A 2,500-nucleotide genomic window follows, 5' to 3' on the forward strand; every position below is an offset into this window, starting at 1 on the left:
TTTAGAGGAAGTAAAAGTCGTAACAAGGTTTCCGTAGGTGAACCTGCGGAAGGATCATTACAATTTCAAACATCTGCCAGATCCATGAATATATATATATATATATATATACATACAAAAATGCTTTAAAAGCACACAGAAAAGACCAACAGGAGAGTACAAGGTTATAATAAAAGGAATTCACTCTCCTGTGTAATCATCGTATGATGAGAAAATAAAGAAAAAGGGGAGTAGGGGATGTGTATAGCGACGAACTACTCCCCATGCAACGGCTTACGTGTGGAGGTCATAGTTACGCATGGAGTACATAGTTACTCAAAGCGTACGATTCTCCCGTCCAAAATTAAGGCGCAGAGAGCCCGCCAGACCATTTGTGCACAAACACGGCAATATATAATATATGCACTCTTTCGACAATGGGACGAAAGATCTCAATGAGAATGAAACAGAGGGTGCTTGCGTGAAGGTGGAGCATCGCATCGTTTACTTGTATTGGGGAGTGAGTGCGAAGAGCTGTACTTCGGGTCTTCGGGAATCGTCACCGACGTTCACATTGCAAACTCGAACGATCAATAGGGTGCGGTTTCCCGTCGGACGCTGAATGTTATAGCTTAACCACGAATATAGAAATACCCGTCGTTACGAATCGATGTTTTTCACCCGCCACCTGATGGATCGTGTTCTCTTTGATAAAAATACCTCGTGTCAAAGAGACGTGTATACTATAATATACGCCATTGGTCTGCCTGTGTGTAGGCTCTCGACAATTATAAAGGACAATTACGGTCGCAAGAACAGGGATGTAAGCGTCGATTCGAATCCACATATCGCGCTTCCTCGGTCTTCGCCTGTGGTGTCCGAGATACGTCCATTGGAAACGGTGGTGTTGTCTCTCCTCTAGAGAAAGAGAGGACAACAACAGGGTACCTGTGGAAAACTTGCGGTGAACGCGTTGTGTTCTGTCACGAACGTCGAGGAATAGGATGAGAGAAGGACCGGCTGTGAAGCTCGCTTTTAAAGCTGCGTGAGTCTGACACCCTACTCTGTGTGGCGATAGCGCACACACGAGCGTGGGACGAATGACCGCTGCCAGAGCCGGCTGTGAGTCCCGCTCTATTTATCGAGTTCGCGTATGACATAGAGCACAAAACGTCGCCGCATGCGTGTTCGTTGACGAACACGTATATTCGAGAGGACCGGCTGCGTAGCTCGCGTAAAGCTGTGTGCGATTCTGACACTCTACTCTCTGTGTGGCGATAATACAGTGCACAAGAGCTTGGGACGAACGATCGCGCACGGCCAGAGCCGGCTGTGAAGTCCGCTAGTATCGAATAATCTTTCTCCGTGCACAATTGGAAATGTGTTTCGAGAGGACCGGCTGCGTAGCTCGCGTAAAGCTGTGTGCGATTCTGACACTCTACTCTCTGTGTGGCGATAATACAGTGCACAAGAGCTTGGGACGAACGATCGCGCACGGCCAGAGCCGGCTGTGAAGTCCGCTAGTATCGAATAATCGTTCTCCGTGCACAATTGGAAATGTGTTTCGAGAGGACCGGCTGCGTAGCTCGCGTAAAGCTGTGTGCGATTCTGACACTCTACTCTCTGTGTGGCGATAATACAGTGCACAAGAGCTTGGGACGAACGATCGCGCACGGCCAGAGCCGGCTGTGAAGTCCGCTAGTTATCGAGTTCATTCTCCAATAAGAGAGAGGAGGAGGAGAAGTGTCGGGATCCAGTATCGGGTTGTCTATGATCCCCGTCGTTTTCTGAATTCTCCTCCTGTGTTTTCCACTTTAAAGGTTTTTCAATGTATTTTCCGCCCGGCCGTCGGATACGTGTGCGCATTGCAATCGCGTACTCGCGACGGTTTCCGTTTCTACGGACGATCGTGTGTCGTCCTTAAAAACGACGCCTGAATCTCCTTCGCGCGCTGGTTGGAGCTTTCAGGTATCGGCGTTCTTATGAACCGCAGAACAAGAGACATAATTATATATTGATTATAAATCAAATTATACGATTACCCTGAACGGTGGATCACTTGGCTCGTGGGTCGATGAAGAACGCAGCTAATTGCGCGTCAACGTGTGAACTGCAGGACACATGAACATCGACATTTCGAACGCACATTGCGGTCCACGGATACAATTCCTGGACCACGCCTGGCTGAGGGTCGTTTACGTAACCAAATACTGCTTGCGTTGCTCTTGTAAGTCCCCGCCGTCGCTTACCTCTCCATGTCGAATTTTGTGGAGGGCGCAAAGAGCGTTTCTGAGTCGGGTTGCAAAGATGCTACGTACGAGCGAACGATGGACGTTTCGTCGGCGTTTGACGCGGTTCTGTGAAAATTGCAAATTTTACATTGCGTCTAACGGTTTCGTGAGAAGAAGGAAATAGGAATGGGTATCGCATTCGGACTTGCGTGAGTGTTTTGCGGCGTCGTGAGTCGTATTTTCAATACGACCGCCCGTGAACACCGCTCCGACGATCGAAATCTCTCTCT

At 48.7% G+C, this 2,500-nt stretch overlaps 2 non-coding genes across 2 annotated transcripts in view; both read left to right on the forward strand.

Annotated features, from left to right (window-relative positions):
* LOC143363319 (small subunit ribosomal RNA) overlaps positions 1-60 on the forward strand; it is a 1,919-nt gene extending 1,859 nt beyond the window's left edge. The window contains exon 1 of the ribosomal RNA XR_013083795.1: positions 1-60. This exon is cut by the window's left edge and continues 1,859 nt beyond it. This is a non-coding gene — a ribosomal RNA (small subunit ribosomal RNA).
* Positions 61-2,018: 1,958 nt separating this feature from the next.
* LOC143363328 (5.8S ribosomal RNA) lies at positions 2,019-2,173 on the forward strand. Its single transcript, XR_013083800.1, has one exon. It is a non-coding gene; the product is annotated as a 5.8S ribosomal RNA (ribosomal RNA).
* Positions 2,174-2,500: the final 327 nt, after the last annotated feature.

The sequence above is a fragment of the Halictus rubicundus genome, unplaced genomic scaffold (genome assembly GCF_050948215.1).
Source record: "Halictus rubicundus isolate RS-2024b unplaced genomic scaffold, iyHalRubi1_principal scaffold0031, whole genome shotgun sequence".
Classification (NCBI taxonomy): Eukaryota; Metazoa; Arthropoda; class Insecta; order Hymenoptera; family Halictidae; genus Halictus; species Halictus rubicundus.